Below are 16,220 nucleotides of genomic sequence, written 5' to 3' on the forward strand. Positions count from 1 at the left end.
CTTTAGCAAACTGAAATGCAAAAAGCTTCAGTACTTATCTTTAAAGTTAATACATGCCATCACGCTCAATTTAGTTTCTGATAGATTTCTGCTGTTGCCCAAGTTATGCTGAAACGTTGAGTTTACTTAAATTCCATGTTAATTATATCTTCTCAATGTTTTTTAATCACTTTGATCTGTACTTCTACCAGTTTTCACAAGTCTTTTGTTCTCTAATTTGACCTTTGTACCAGCAGTTAGTAGCTCATTACTTAGTCACCAGCTGTAGCAATAGACAATATTTTGAAATATTGTATTTGGTTATTTGAAAGACTTCATTGGTACAATCTCTGGCACTTCAAAAGTGCTTCTGTAAAAGACTGGTTCACCTGATGGTAATTACGCACATTTTGAGTGCAGCTGGCAAAGGAGCAAACCTGAGTGGGATCAAGTTGAAGATACCTGGCAGAGCATTGTCTTTCTCCTCACTGCCAATGGGACGTGGGACAGATTCATCTGAACCACTGTGAAGAGTTGGGGAAGGTGTGACTTTGTTAGAAACTCTTGCCTTTTGTCACCTCCACCTCTGTCACAGCATGCTTTGTCTTTAAAAAAAAAAAAAAATATTAATAATTTCTCAAGATCTTGCAGGTTAAGTAAAGGCATGAAATCAATGGTGCTGGAAGGCTTTTGAAATGAAATCGAACCTTATATATTTTTATGCATTATTATCATTTTTTCTAGTTTCATTTTATTATGTACTGCTTAATGCACGTGACCTAAAACTAGAGAGACATATATGTCTTCTGTTGTAATTTGACTTCTTTCTGCCAGAGAAAGAAGAGAACTGATAAGTTGATAAGTTTAGGGGGGAATAGGCTTGATGGATAATACGGAATATCCTGTAGAAAAAATTTTGCTGGTTTCTGCAACACATGGTACCTTAACACACACATTTAAAAAAAAAAAAAAAAGCAAGGCAAGCAAGCTAAGGAACCAAGAATAGTTTCCTACTTAAGATTTTTTTAATTTGTTTTTTAAAATTAATTTTTGGTAGAAATTAATAGAGCAAGGGCTATTTGTTATAAATAGGTTTCCCATCCCCCACCCTAAAATTGTGGAACTTCTCTCTCTTTTGCTAAAACATCTGTGGCTCAGTGGAATAAGCCAATGAATAAGTTAAATGAAATGTTACGTTTCTGCATTGTCAGATGTCTCTCAAGTGCTTGTAAGAAGAATATTAAATAAATCCTCTAGGTTCTAATTGCATGGCTTACAGTAGGGTTAATGACTGATGTATATCAAGTTCTATATTTTGAATTGACAACTTATTCAAATGAGGGAGAAAAAATGGTAGTGGTGTTAGATATCTATAGATGAAAGTATGTATATTTATATCTATATAAATATATCAATAATATAAAGACATATAGATAACATAGATGCATTATAGATATAATATACTTATGTTACATTTTCTTTCTGTCCATAAAAACACATACTTGTATTTTTCTGTTTATAATACACATACTTGCATTTTTTCTATTTATAATACCTCTTTTCTAATGCATTTGACTTCTAGTTATTAAAATGTTTGCTCATTTCTTTACATGTTACTTGGTAAGCTGCTCAAAAATAATAGCAGATGTGGGGGGATTGTGCTCTTTTTTATTAATGGGAAGAACAGCTGGCAAATAAAAATAATCAGTTTTAGGGATTGAAGTAGGCAATTCAGCTATAGAGAATCGTATTTTTCTTGTCTACATTTTGTAAGAAATATATCTATGGAAAATACTTATACTGACTTTAGCTGAAGAATATATGAGATGATAACAAAAGAAATATATGATAATCTTATGTACATAACTATCTAGCATGACTTTTTTTTTCCAGTATATGGTAAGGTTATTTTTATTGTAGTTTAGGTGTTTCATAATGTTGCCTACCTTAAACCTTGCAAAAGATCTAATTCAGTGAATATGACCAAAAAAAAAAAAAAAAAAAGAAATTGGAGTGTCTAACATACTGCTATTTTCTCTTTATTAATTTCTCCCAATAATTTAAGACATGGAGGAAGAGGTGGGGATGGGGAGGTTGGTTGGTTGATAGGTTGGTTGGTTTGACGATGGATTTTTTTTTTTACATGAGTTTTGATACCAACTACTGTGTAGATATATGTTTGTGTGCTATACAGCAGACCAGATTCAAGAAATCTCTTAGTAGGAAAACTTACAAAATATACTGTGTGTATACTGGTAGGTTTCAATAAGAGATTACATTCGTCGGTAAGTTTTACGGTATTTTCAATGTGTAAATATGTTTTCTTTAATATATTTTGTTGAAGTTTGTTTCACAGAATCATAGAATAGTTTGATGTTGGGGTGGGTGAAGTCCCCCAGCAGGACGAGAGCCTGTGAGCACGGTGCCTTCTGCAGCTGGAATAAGAAGGCTCCATCAGTAGGCTCCCTTTGATCAGGTGCCCAGTAGTAGACACCAACCGCAAGGTTCCCTTTGTTGCCTTGGTCTCTAATTCTTACAAATAAGCTTTCAGCCTGCTTGTGGCTATTCTTCGGAGACAGCTTTTCATACTCTAATCTACACTTCTTGATGTAGATGGCAACCCCTCCACCCCTCCTTCCTCATCTGTGCCTTCTGAACAGCCCGCAGCCATCGGTAGCTGCACTCCAGTCATGGGATTCGTCCCACTAAAATTCAGTAATGGTAACTAGGTCGTAGCTTTCTAGCAGCATGGTGGTTTCTAGATGATAAGGCTGTGCAAGAACTCACTTTGTAGAAAAGATGTTTTTCCCCTAATAGAATATGAAAGTTGCTCACAAATGCTCTACAGTCCAAATGAGAATTGCAAAATATGCTTTTTAGGGTATATGTTTATGTGGTTTAGATTCTAAGATAGCTATAGCTAATTTCAGAGCAGAGTGTAGATGTATCTGGTCTAGATCTTGTGTCTCAGATGTGGGAATTCATTAGATTGGGAAGTCCAGTGCTGGATTATGTGAACAGAAAGTGAATCGACTTCTCTTCATTTGATGTGTTAAGTTCTTTTTGAGTTTAGTATAATTATTCCCATTCTACAGGTGTAGAAACTGATACAGAAAAGTGAAGTTACTTATATAAGTTTGTAGGAGCCTTTTGAAACACATATATGGACGCTTGCAAACTAGAAAGAGTACCAAGAGTACTAGAAAGAGTACCAAGCCTATTAATTTAACTGCAGTGTGGGTGTCTGTGGGGCTGGAGTACCGATTAAGCATCTCCCCGTGCCGTCAGGCAAACAGCTTCATAATCTTTCCAGGTCAGCTCTGTGTATGGATAAATAAATATCTGCTACACTTAAAATACAGCTGTTATTTGAACAGTGTGTTTCAGTCTGTAAATTCATGACCCACTTTACAGTGTTTAGATGTGCTTTGTGCCTCAAGGTTTCTCCTTCCCCCCTCTTCCCACTTTCTTAAGTAAAATTTTGACTTTGCCTGCGATAGCTGGAAACATTGAGAGAGAGGAGGGGGAATGGAGAGAGGGAGAGAATTGAGGAAAGTGGTGTTTCGTGTCCCACTGAAATGCAAGCTGACTCCTAATGTGTCAGGATGTACAAGCAAGAGGAAAAGAATAGAGAAGTGTGTGAGTAGAGGTGAAGAACTGGCATTGCCCTCCACTACTAAATAGGCAGACTAGTCTGATGTCATTGTGACCATAGGAACAAAAAAACCCCACAGAGATGCTAGGCTTGATTACATCAGTTCATAAAATTGGCTTTGCTGTCCTCTTTGCACTACCAGCTTTGATGCAAAAGCTGATGTAATGCAAGCACACTTAGTAAAAGTGCAAAACAACCATGTTGTATTTTTTTAACTTCAGAGAGGATTCTTTGTTATTGAAGGCAACGGTGATTTTGCCACTCATTTGAGTAAGTACCTTTAACTGTTGACTAGATGACATTCAGCTGGACTGACAGAGACACATTTCCATCTTTTGATGCTGCTTCTAGCACAATCCGTAGTTGAAATGGAAAATTTTACTTCTTCATCCTCTTTTACATTTACACAGGAACTTGAATAGAGAAGAATGGAAGTCCTGCGTTATTTTAATGCATTGAAATGTGCAAATACATTTCCTTTTTGTTGTTGAACTTTCTGCTTATTCTGTCAGTGTATATGAGAATTTGAATGGGTCCTACTAAGAATGCTTATTGAAGCAGGATTCCCAGCTTGCTTCAGTGAGGGGCTTTGGCTCAGTCAGGACACCTAGACTGGCTGATACTGAAGCACCTGAAACTTAACTTCTGCAACTTATTTCAGGAACATGAGTGAAAAAAGGGGCATTCTTGCAGAGCTGTTTACAAAATGAGAGCTTGAATCTGTTTTGATGTAGGTTAATGATAGATGACTATATATATTGTAGTTAAGTTATCTTGGGATTTACTAAACATTTATTTGTGGTGCAGAATTTTTAGACTGTCTCTGTTAAATGGTAGCTGTCAATGTAAGATTGGGTATCCTGTACATTAAACCTGAATTTCATACTTTACCAGCATAGGTTTGGAAATGTTTAGAATGTGGTTTTGGCAAGTACTGAGGAGGTGTACACTGAGTAACACTTGTAATTGTAAGTGAACCATTAAGGATGTTGTGAAGAGAATATACATTCAGCACGTGAGAAATGGCAATAACTATTCTCCATTACTGTAAGCTATTTGTTTAGTGTAATGACAAATGTGGAGGAAGAGGGTCAGTCTTGGAGAGGAACTTAGCATTGTGAAGAAGTGAGTGCACGCTGTGTCATTTTGCCACCAAAAGGCTATAACCATGTAAGCGTAAAGCATCAGTTTGTCACACTGACCTGAATTGTTGGGTATTGCTCCTTTAAAACTCTGTCTTGCCTGCTTTTGAAAAAGTAGAGTTAGGTGTTGTAAAATTTTGTTTCTTATGCTACAAAAACAGCTATGAACCTTCTGTTAATGTCATACTAAAATCATCAGACAGTTCTGCCTGGCAATAGGAAATAATTATATAGGAATGAATGTAGTTCATTTTCAAATTAGAAAAAAAACCAGCTGCCCACAAAAGGCAGTGGGGGATAGAAATTTATAATTTGCCAAAGTATATAGGAAAGTTATCTTTAAAAAAAAAAAATAAAATGGAGGGGGGAGGGGGGGGAAAAAGCAAGCATTCAAATTTCCATGGGAGCTCTGTGTTTATGTAAAGTACAGCAGCTGCACTGCAGACTCCCCTCTCTGGATGACCTCAGTCCTGAACAAGACAGACTGTTCCGGGTGCAGGTGTGATTACTGAATTATTTGTTCTGTTTTAGTGTCAGTCAGTTACAGTGAGGTATTCTGGGTAAAATTTGTATCCACTGAATAAAGTGAATTGGTATATTTGGTATTCCACAGTTCACTATGTGCCTTCCTGCTATTGCAGAAATAGTTTATTTTATTCTGTTGAATTACATTAGTTAAATAGGACAGACAAGAGGAAGTGACTCCAGCAACAACCTCTGAATACATCAGGCAGGCAGACAGAAAGGCAGGATTGGACTGAAGATGGTGCAGGACATAAAAGATAGTTTTGACAGCTGACTTGTGGTCTTTTTGAAGAGTTTTGTATATGCTGTTTGAATTGGGAATTTTAAGTTTCTTCTCTGTGCTTCGTGAGAAACAGAGCTGTGAAAAATGCTCACTTCTAATGCATGCATAGCCAGTCAGCCTTGGTTTGAATTTGACTATTCCTGTGAACCTGTCAGTGGTTAGCTAAGCTACCTTAGATCACACTGGTTTTTGCCAGGTGTCAATACCTATTTATGTTCTGTGTGCCTTTTATCTCTTACCAGTTTATTAAGTTTTATAGAAAGATCCAGCTCCTTGATTTGTGTTTGGTGTGGACTGCCAGAGAGTAGAGCTACATGTACTGAAACAGGGCTACTTTCTCACACTTGTTTCTAACCAAACAAGTCCAGTCAGACTATGGGGAAGCCAGGTTCTCAAACACTTGATTTTTTTTTTTCCCCCCCCCACTTGCATAGCATGTAGGCTTTTCAGTGTATTGGAAGAATCAGCACAGATCTAGAACCAACAAAACAAGTCCTTCTAGAAAGATGGATGTAGCTTTCTCCAAATACTTAATAAGAAATTCAATGTCTGCTTTTGCAACCGTTAAAAGAGAGAACTATTTATTCACCATAAGATGTATGACTTCAGCAGCTAAGTCCACCTAACACTTTTAGGAGGTTCTCCCATTTATAACCTGAAGAGCAATAAAGGGATTTAGTGTTCCAGATGAGCTGTAATCTCCTAAGGGTTACAGAGAATCATGGCAATATTGTTACTCTGCATTTGAGATCTGTTGTCTTTGAATCCGCTATCCTGTTACTTCTCTGTGAAAACATGGTAGTGGCATGACTGTTGGTTTGTTGTGAGCAGAGCATTAGTGTAGAAATGTGTTTGAGAATTTGAAAAAAATTTTTTTAAATGAAAATGGATTAAGATTCCTATGTAAATAGCAATGTACTCATAAAAACTTTGTCATGTTCAATGAGTACGCCATTGCACTGTGTGCTTTATTAAGTAAGAAATAGGTGAAAAATGGAAGTTTGCTGAGACTGACTGATTTTTAAATACTGGTTCTTGTTTCTGATCCAGTGCCATTTCTTTAAGTGATCTGACTGTAACTGAAGACATATAGGGAAATAGATCAGATATCTCAGGATTTAAGAAGGGGTTTAAGTGGCTCTTGAATGATAAACTAGCTTGATTGGCTGGTACAAATCAAATGAATGTGTAATCCAGTGTACTTATAGTAGCATGGTTCTCTGGAGCACAAGAATTGTCTGCTAGCTATTTTTCTTTTAAAGCATCTGAAGCAGACAGATCTTCCTCATGAAATCAGTAATGCATTCATGGTAGGACTCGGAAACACATCAACATTTCTAATGGTGGGAAGTAGTTGAAGAGGAATTTGGCAGGGTCAAGGACAGCTCGAACACCACCCACTACTGTTGGTATTGGGAGTAGTGAGACACTGCGGTAAACAGCTGGTATTTCTCTGAGTCATTCATTCTGCTGTTCCCACCTCATCATTCTGTCTAGGGTGTGTGGGCGGCCAGGTACATTTCTAGGCAGGGAAGTCATTAAAGTTGATGTTACAAATCACAGTCATCTTATGGGGGAGAGGGGACCTGGTTGCATCCCTCTCTTACTGCTTTTAATGCCTTTATGCACTCATCTACCTGATGTATGTGACCACAGTCAAAAGGGTAGGGGAGCAATGTATAGATGGCCAGTTATTGTGCCTCACAGGGATATACAATAGCTTGTATCCTTAGTCTCACCTGTCTGTAGGTATGCCAAGCACTAGGCTACAGACCCATATTAAGGTGCAGGAAGGGTCTTTCCCAGAAGCAGAACTATGAATATCTTTGGGTTTATGTATTTATTTGCCTGTCTGCTTTCTGGAGGGGAGATGCTGGTTTTAGGTTAATGGAGGTTGATCTGATACATTGAGGGTGTAAAGGTTAGGTGTGATACAGTTAGGGGCACGTTGAACTTTAGCAGGTAATATAGCTTGTGTTTGAATCACTTCTGCCTCCCATTGAGAAAAATGGGGTACAATAATATAGCATGCAGGCTGCATCTCTTGGAGCTTGATGAAGGTCACAAGTTAGCTTAGAGTTAATGGTATGCTAGCTATTCTGAACTAATAGCTTATGTGTATGTTCTTAACACCAGTGTTGGACATTTTGCTTCAGAAAAGGCACTTCCATGTAGAAATTTAGATTGTATAAGGTAGAGCAGAGAGTCATCCTGCTTATTTTAATAACAAAATCTGACACATCTGAGGCCATGATGGCGAGCTGAAGAGAGACATTGAAATATTCCAGTAAAGTGGGGTAGTGTGAATGTGTTGAGTTTGCGTGGCAAGGTTTTGGTAGCGGGGGGGCTACAGGGGTGGCTTCTGTGAGAAGCTGCTAGAAGCTTCCCCTGTGTCTGATAGAGCCAATGCCAGCCAGCTCCAAGATGGACCCGCCGCTGGCCAAGGCCAAGCCAATCAGCGCCTCTGTGATAACATATTTAAGAAGAAGAAAAACACTTAGAGAAAGAGAGCTTTTGCAGCCAGAGAGAGGAGTGAGAAGATGTAAGAAACTCTGCAGACACCAAGGTCAGTGCAGATGGAGGGGGAGGAGGTGCTCCAGGCGCCGGAGCAGAGATCCCCCTGCAGCCCGTGGTGAAGGCCATGGTGAAGCAGGCTGTCCCCCTGCAGCCCATGGAGGAAGGATGAGGGGGTGTAGAGATTCCACCTGCAGCCCGTGGAGGACCCCACGCTGGAGCAGGTGGAGGCACCCGAAGGAGGCTGTGGCCCTGTGGGAAGCCCACGCTGGAGCAAGCTCCTGGCCGGACCTGTGGACCCGTGGAGAGAGGAGCCCACGCCAGGGCAGGTTTGCTGGCAGGACTTGTGACCTTGTGGGGGACCCCACACTGGAGCAGTTTGCTCCTGAAGGTCTGCACCCCGTGGGAGGGACTCACGTTGGAGAAGTTCGTGAAGGACTGTCTCCCGTGAGAGGGACTCCATGTTGGAGAAGGGGTACGATGAGAGGAGTCCTCCCCTGAGGATGAAGAAGCGGCAGAAACAACGTGTGATCAACTGACCGTAACCCCCATTCCCTGTCCCCCTGTGCCGCTGGGGGCGGGGAGGAGGTTGAAGCCAGGAGTGAAGTTGAGCCCAGGAAGGTGGGAGGGGTGGGGGGAGGTGTTTTAAGATTTGATTTTATTTCTCATTCCTCTACTCTGGTTTGCCTAGTAATAAATTAGATGAATTTGCTCTCTAAGTTCGGTCTGTTTTGCTCGTGACGATAATTAGTGAGTGATCTCTCCCTGTCCTTATCTCGACCCACAAGCTTTTCGTTGTACTTTTTCTCCCCTGTCTGGTGAACGAGGGGAGTGATAGAGCAGCTCTGGTGGGCACCTGGCCCCCAGCCAGGGTCAACCCACCACAGTCATTCAGACAAATTGTATATAACTTGAGATAAATAAGAATTGTTTCTTTATGACCTTTGAACTTTTTTGCATGTTTTTCTTAATTATGTTCTTTCAGGAACAGTGGAGTCTCCGGAAGGGAAGGGTCTGGAAAGAAAATTAATTCTGTCTTAGGCAAATAAGTATCAGGTAACAGTGGCAGTGGGATAGCTTCTTTATTTTTAAGATGCTTATCTGAACCAGTCATGATGAACTAAGTTACACCTGAATTTGGAGTTACAGATTCAGAGGAGGGAAATTCTTTTCATGACTTAAGCTTTTAGGCACTGAAACCAGAAAAGTGGCTGCTTTTCATTTTTGTGTCAAGTGCTGTTCCTTTTGATATACAAATGGTGCACTGTACCGTATAACCTCAGTCTTCTAGAGAGCAAAAGGAAGGGCAGAGAAAAATGTGTGTGGTGCAGGAATTCAAATGATATGGAAACAAGGTTCCTGCTCTCTTTCACAATTCAGTCCTAAATTCCAATAAAGCAAGAAGAGATCAAATCAGTTTGGACTCTGAGGGCAAGGATTGCCCTGTATGATAAGGGACACTTGAGAATTTCTGCATGTAATGAATATAAAAGGTAACTGAGCTGACTGAATGTTAAAGCAGCTGTAGTGAGCGGTAATAGAAATGAGTGGGTTGTAGCTGAGCGACAGCTCATCGTATAATCATCATGTTTTCCACTTACAGCATCTCTGAAAAAGAAGAAAGATGGTTTAATTCTTTTTTGTCTTCTTCTAACAAGAGATTTTGAGTAATTATTTTTTGGAAAACCTTTATTGACATCCGAGTTGTAGATACATATTTTGAATGATAGAGGAGTTATTGTCTATGGCTCAAATATATTCTCCCTCCCCCCACCTCATTAAATCATATGGAGAATTTCCCATAGTAATTTTTGTTTTTTCTTAATGCTCTTCTCTTGTACAGAGGTCAGATTTGCTCTGTTGGCATTTCACGATGCAGAAGTAATCACTTAGCAAAGCACAGACTTTTGCATGTTTCGGTGTCTTTGACGCTCTCCATTCTTTTTCCCACCCACCCCTCACCCTTGAGAAGCTGCCGGTAAGAAGCACAGATGGGCGGCAAACCAAGTAGCTCTCTGAATGCAGTGCGTTGAAATTACCATGGCTCAGCTATACTGTGTTGATTGAGGCAGGCCGTAGTCCGCCTTTCTTCTCTCTCAGTCCTCAGTTCTAAGAAGCTGATTGAGGAGAAGCAATGCTTCCGTGATTATATAAAGCAGTAGCAGGTTCCCAGTTTTACAGGAAGCTCACACTAACCTCCAAGTCAATTTTTTTCTTTTTTGCATTGTTGAGAGACTGGAAACTGGAAAATGGCTTTATTTGGTGAACAAGGATTTAAAGGAAAATAGGTCTCATGTGATGAAGCTAAAATCAATAGGAGACTGTGCTTTATGCTGTGAGTCTTTAGGCATCAGTATGTGCTGCATGCTCTAGATCTGCATTATGTTTTCTCATCCAGTAGTGACCGGAAACATCCTATCTCACCTGATCAGATACTTTGAAATATGTTATAGTACGACTCTTCATTAGTGGGCTTTGGGGCTTGTCAGGTTTTGTATCTAGAGGTATGTTTTATAGCTAATAAAGTGTGATTCTTTTAAAAGTGAAATGGCATTTATTATTTGTAAAGGTGAAGCTGTCCCTTTGAAGTTGATGAAGTGTTGTATAGAAGTCATGAAGGGTAAAGCTATGGCTATGTTTTTCCTGCAAAGTCAGCAAACTGGGTGGTTGGCGTAGAGTGCATAAGAGTAACTTGAATTGCTTGCATTTTGTATTCTTTTAGAAGAGGGTAGCTCAGTTTGCAATTACAACGCACTCCATTTATTTGCTAAAGTTTGTACAGTGCTCTAGCGACAGGTTTTCCTAATGTTGTCCACCACTGAAGTGTTTGTGTGCCTGTAAATTACTTTGCTGATAGCTTTCGGAGAAAGTTCATCATGTAGCTTTGTTCAGTTACTGTTGTGGGGTTTTGGCATGTGTATAAAATTTAGAAATAGCTTTTTCTCAGAAATTTACTGCAGATAAGTTAATTATAATTATCAGAAATTAAGATGACCCATTTCAAATAAAAGTCATTCATCTTCTACCACCTAGGAATGAATGAAGGACATACTTTTAGATTAGTAAAAGGTATAACTTTCTAGAATCCATTTAATTGAGAATTTTGAGCTTTCAATGGCTAGGAAAAAAAAAGAGCTACTTATTTGATAGTGTTTTAAAAAATGAACATGTACAGTAAAGTGTGGGTGTTCATAGTACTGTGGAGATAAAAACAAGTTTTATGATCTTGTATTTCTCAGTCCTGCTTACAGAGACCTGACGAGAGTAGCTGGCTGCATTTGTGATAGCACAGAACAGTCAGATTAATTTAATGATGTGTAACCAGACAGTCAAATAATTTAGTCTTTCTCAGTCTTGGTAAAATATTCCTTGGCTGTTGAAGAAAAGGAAGACATTCCAATCCACTTCTGTTGCCCCAGTTTTCTAGGTCAGGTAGGATTGGTGCTATTTCCACATATTTTTATTTGTGAGATTTCCAAATACACGTCTGCGTGTTTCTTAGCAATGTCTTTGGTACATGAACTGTGTAGGGCATGCAGCCAGAGCCCTCAGACCTGAGCTCCAGCCCAGCTTACTTTATTACTATTGAAGGTGAAGCCTGGTTTTCCAGCTGTCCCCACGTTCGAAGGTACCTGTCTGCTCCCCAGGGCCAGCAGGGCACCAGCGCTGTGGAGCAGACTTCAGTTCCGCCCCCATACAATCACAGTGGGCTGACCTGTAACTAGCTCAATGGCACGACACTGCAGCTGTGGATCTATAAAAGAGGAGAGCTAATCTGAAAGGTCACTGGCACTGAAGAAAAGAGATTCTTTACCCCACTTGCTTCATGTTGTGTACTTTGTGCTGGCTATGGTGTTTCTTCCAGACCAAAAAAAAAAAAAAAAAAAACCCTGCCAAAAAAGTAGCAGAGGTTTTTTTTGTCGGCTGAGTGAAAGTGGCCCACAGACCACTTAGACAAATATCAGAGCAAATGAAAAGGAGCAAATGGCACCAAAATGGCCCAAACCAGTGCCGTGGAGAAGGAAGAGGAATCCCCCTTTTAAAGCTACTATGTTTTAGCATCATCTTTGAATCAGTACAGACTAGTTTTGCTGGGAAAGTAGCATAAAGCAGATGATGTGGAGATTGGGGATAACATTGATTGTTTGCTCAAATCAGATTTTAGCTATTTTATTTCAGAAGATGTAGATAATTGATGAACTTGAGAGTTTAGATTTGGTAGCTTTCTAGCACGGGCCTGGAAAAGTGTCTCTGCTTTATGTGATAAAGTATGTGTTATATATAAAGTCTTTAATTAAAAAGAGAATTTTCCATTGTAAAAAGGTGTCTTTCGCTTCTGACCAGTCAAACAATTACTGTGTTTTCCATGACTTCATGCTATTACTCAGATGCTAAAAGTCAGTAGTGATAAACATAACCAGGATGTTCATCATGTCTTAAATTAGAGCTCTGGACAAAAAGACTGCTGCATCAAAGTGACACATGCTACTGACAGCTAAAGGGAATGTACAGAAAACTTTCCAAGATCTTGGTGATGCTGTTTCTGTCAGTGTTCAAATACAGTAGCTTTTGCAAAAACTACTTTAGTACCTGATCATGATGAAACCTGAGGTCTGCCATAACCCTCAAACATGGGCACTTCAGTATACCTGTACTGTCCTGTGACAGCTTTGCAGGATGGAACTGATGGGAATAAAATTGTTCACAAAGGTGCTTGTTGGCATTTTGAAGTTGGAAGTCTTCAGTATGTATGTTTCTTTGGGCTAATGAAAAAACACATGTAATTATCACCTGCATGACTGGAAGTGTCTGTATTTTATTTTCAGAGATAGAATTATAAATCTGAGCTTAAACAATAATATAATAAATACATTGATAATATGTATCACATAAATGTGAGAACATAGAGTACTTATTAGAGTATAATCATGTCAAGGTATTACTACAACATCTTCACGAATCATTAGTGAGAGATTGTCATATTTTGGTTATGCCACAAACAAGACACAGGTTGAATTTTGAAAGCATTAATTACCTTTATAGGAATTTACTGGAAATGTTTAATGTTCTTTCCATAAAAACTTTCTTGTGATTGTTGCAGTTTGAATCTAGTGTCATTTATTTTTCTTTTGTTATGTATGAATCATTTTGACAGACTCATCAAATAACTGAATATAGAATTGGATTCTTAAATTAATTGCTTGTATTGGCAACTACGATTTCATTTAAATCTGTAGTTCACAATCATAGAATAGCTATGGCTTTTGCTGTGGCCTCTGCATTGAAAGACAAGTTTTGTGTCTCCTTGTCCATTGCTTGCACTGTTGCTTGAATTTCATACCATTGAGACCAATATACTTCCTCTCATTCTCCTAACCTCTCTTTTATTATCCAATGGATGCATGCAAGTGTCCAGGGATGGTTTTAGCAGGAGGCAGAGTAGCCAGGAGAGACTTTTCTCTGCAGTGTCTTATGTACTGCTTTTTTTACTTCACATTTTTGCTACCTAGAGCGAGCTTCATTCTGGCTATTTTTGTACTTCTCCAATTAAAACAGCTGGTTTTAATGGCACTTCAGAGAAACAAATAGGCACTTTGATGGACAGTGATACTCTGAGTAGTTCTTCCATGTGTGCTGTTTCTAGAAGTGTTAATTGAGTTTTGTGAGCGTCAAGCGGTTCAGCAGGATATGAGGGCATCAGAACAGCGCAACAGGCTTGGGCTTTCTTTTTGTTTCCACCAACAGCATTACTGACGCACCACTTGTTCTGAATGATTTGTGTGTGTGTGACTGTAATGTGTGTTGTGAATGAAATGTTGCTGGTGGAAAGGAATCAGATGAACTCAAAGATCTTGAGCACCATTCTTCAGCTATGAGAAATTTAGCGTAATTATGTGTACTTGTACAATCTACGCATAACAATATAAAACTTCAGTGAAAGTGAAATTTGAGTAATGTTTCAATCTAGAAGTCTGAAATAAAGACCTTGGCAAGAATGAAAAAAGTATCTGGACAATCTCTTAAAAACCTGTCTTAATTTGGCATTTTGGATTGTTTCTTATAATGTTAGGGATCAAAGGTGTGATAGCTTTAGTCAAAAGTGTAAGTACACTTTTGCCTATGGACTTCAGTGGATATTTGTAAAAATGTGCATGTGAGTTCCCGACTGCATGGAGTTGCATGTTTGTTTTCCACACCTTAAATGTGTTAATTTTTGACCACCACCACTTCCAGATACCCTGTGTATGAAAATGGAGGATATTTAGTTCTTAACGGTCAGGTTACCATAGCTGTTTTCCTGTTTCGATGGAGTTTCACAGAATAGTGAACTTAGTGTTCTAGGTGGCTGACACAAGTTAGCCAGCTAAAAATTCAGCTGAACCTGAAAAGCAGGCAGTGTCTTATGGCTTTAAAAATGACCAGTGAAGGTTTGTTATATTGAAATAAATCTGTGTGACAAGATATACTAGGAAAAATAGAGCTGAGAGAGTGGAAAAGGAAAATAGAAAAGAGTGTTTGTTATTCTGTCTTTTTATAAAACAAATATATTTAACGAATATGTGGATTTGCTTACATAAATATACAAGTAAATATAAATATATATATATGCATTTGTTAAGAAAAAGCAAATTGTATACAGAGAGGCAAGTGTAATATCTTGTAACTAGGAGGAACAAAAAATTCAAAGATTTGGGAGAAAGCAAATGTGAGAATGGTAATGATAAAAACTTTACAAGATAAAACGTTTTAAGACCTCTATTAAAGGTACTTAGACTAATAGAGAAGCAGACTTTAGTCAGGGTCAGAAAGAATGGTGTTTGGGCAGAGTATTGCTAAACAGGCTTTAAAAGAAGAGTATGTGCTGATCATTTTTGCTCTCTTAACAGATAAACCACATAAAAAAGCTAGATAAACTACAGCATGCTCACGTATCCAGTCAGGAAGCAAAACGCTATCATATAACTCTTTAAAACATTCAGGCTTATGCTTCGTGGTTAATTTAATTAATATTGAGGATTCTTTTAGATCAATCTGCAATGTTTTGTTGTTGGTTTTGTTTGTTATTTTTAAATCATATGACTTTTTTGAATAAAATCCGTAAATCTCAATTTGCAGATGAATGTTTCATGAGTAGAAAGGGACTAAATATACTGCATCAGCTGGAATAATTTACTCAGTTCTGTCATTGACATGGAATGTACAGACAAACTGGTGGAAACCCAACCCTCTAAACTGGATTTTGTGGTATATTGCCTTTGTTTCTCTGAACCAAACAGTAAGGGGGCTGCATTCCTAAGAAGGGGTCATCTGGTGTACATATCTCTGGAATGGCAAAGCAATCTCAATCTTGAGGCATACCATTTGGGTTTATCAAGTTACCTTTTAGAATCCTTGTGTCTAGGTTAATGTGTGCCGGTGGTCAGACAGTGTTTCCCTCCAGAAAGCTTCCTTTCTGTTTCTCTGTTTGATAATCAATGTTTCTTTGTTTAATCTGAATTGGATTGAGCTCTGGCTGAAATTCTTGATGGAAAAGCTATTGTGATCTCACCAGTGAGGTACTAAAGTGCTTGTAACAATCTTGGGAATGGTCAAAGCTGGAAGAAAGGAAGAAATTCTTTCTCCATAATAGTGCTGTAGATTAGAATTCCAGGGTCAGGGTGTGTAGTGGGAATGAAAAATGGATGCAGAACAGTACTTCACAGTGTCACTTTTGGAGTAAAACAGTAAAACATGTTCTCGTCTTCTCTCCGTTCTCACAGACACATGATACTGCAGAACTTCAAAATCAGAAGTAAAATCAGCTGGACAGTTGCCTCCTGCCTTCCTAAATAGGTAAACATATTAGAAACAGAAACAGGGGCCTACCTACCTCATTCCTGTAAGTAGCTATGAACAAACCCCCCAAATAAACATCTGTCACTTACTTGTTTTGAAATGCTGAGCATAAGGGCCTTGCAAAGAAAACAAGATTTTAATTTGTTTTCTAGTTGACAGCAATTAAGTGTAGCCAACCAAAGAAACCAACTAAAATTATTAACAAGCTAACAGCATGCCTATTGCCTGTGGCAACACAGAGCTGATGGATGATACAGTGTTACTCATTAAATGAATCTTTATCTGT

General features: G+C 38.7%; 1 protein-coding gene across 8 annotated transcripts in view; it reads left to right on the forward strand.

Annotated features, from left to right (window-relative positions):
* OTUD7A (OTU deubiquitinase 7A) overlaps window positions 1–16,220 on the forward strand; it is a 146,513-nt gene that overhangs the window by 31,218 nt on the left and 99,075 nt on the right. For 7 of the 8 annotated variants that reach the window (XM_054837210.1, XM_054837208.1, XM_054837207.1 and 4 more), the window contains exon 2: window positions 15,859–15,931. The gene's annotated coding sequence lies outside the window, so the exon portion shown is untranslated. Of the gene's footprint in view, window positions 1–15,858; window positions 15,978–16,220 lie in introns of all 8 variants that reach the window. The other variant, XM_054837211.1, reaches the window with a different exon arrangement.

This window comes from Grus americana, chromosome 10 (assembly GCF_028858705.1).
Source record: "Grus americana isolate bGruAme1 chromosome 10, bGruAme1.mat, whole genome shotgun sequence".
Lineage (NCBI taxonomy): Eukaryota > Metazoa > Chordata > Aves > Gruiformes > Gruidae > Grus > Grus americana.